Below are 958 nucleotides of genomic sequence, written 5' to 3'. Positions count from 1 at the left end.
GTCCTCTATTTTGTCCAGGCTAATCCTGTCCTGGAAGATGTGGCATTTCATTGAATATGCCCTTTGCCTTTGTAACAAGATTCCCTTCATCTCCAAGCAAAAATGATGGATTGGTTTTCTGCTTACTTAGCTGCTCAGATTTGAAAAGTTAAGCTTTTCAAAACTTGAGTCAGCTTTTGAATCATTTACAGGAAAATAGTTCCGCTGCTAAGACCTGTGTTCTGGCCTGACTTGGGTATGATGGTAGATAAGTCTCCCTGGGTCTCAGATTTCCCATTTGTAAAAAATAAATGTGTTGAGTTTCCTTCCATCTACTTTCCATAAATTGAGAAGGATAGATTTAGTCATTAGATCAACAAACAAAACGTTATTGAGGACCTACTGTGTGCCAGGCATATTGAGATACAAAGTATACAGTGGTGAAGAAGACAGCAATGATCCTGGCCCTCATGAGCTTTAGCATCTATTGAGGGAGGTGCCCATATAACAGGTACATTATAACACATTTTGATCACAGCATGAGAACTAAGAAATCAGAGTGTCTAACTCTGCCTGGGGGATTGAATAACTTTGCCTTCCATACCATTACCTTTCCTGGATAACCTCTATGCATCATTCATTCATTCACTCCCTAAACATTTCCTGAGTGCCTGCTAAGGGTTAGGCACTGGAACAGTGAAGGTCAAAAGAGACAATATCCTGGCCCTGAAGCTTACATTTAAATAAAAAAGATGCACAATAAGCAAGTAAACAAATATACATACAGAGATAAATCAGAGTGGTGAGTCATAAGGAAGAAAGCTCAAGGCAATGTGCTCATAACCTTGTAGCTACTTTAGGTTGGCTAGTTCAGAGGTTTCTCTGAGGAAATAATATTTGAGGTGAGAGTAATTAATAAGGAGTCAGTTAGATAGTGATCTGAGAAGTAAAGTTATTTTCAAGTGGAAAAGTGAGCTCC

The sequence above is a fragment of the Suricata suricatta genome, chromosome X, assembly GCF_006229205.1.
Source record: "Suricata suricatta isolate VVHF042 chromosome X, meerkat_22Aug2017_6uvM2_HiC, whole genome shotgun sequence".
In the NCBI taxonomy this organism is placed as follows: domain Eukaryota; kingdom Metazoa; phylum Chordata; class Mammalia; order Carnivora; family Herpestidae; genus Suricata; species Suricata suricatta.
Note: the sequence above shows the minus strand (reverse complement) of the source record.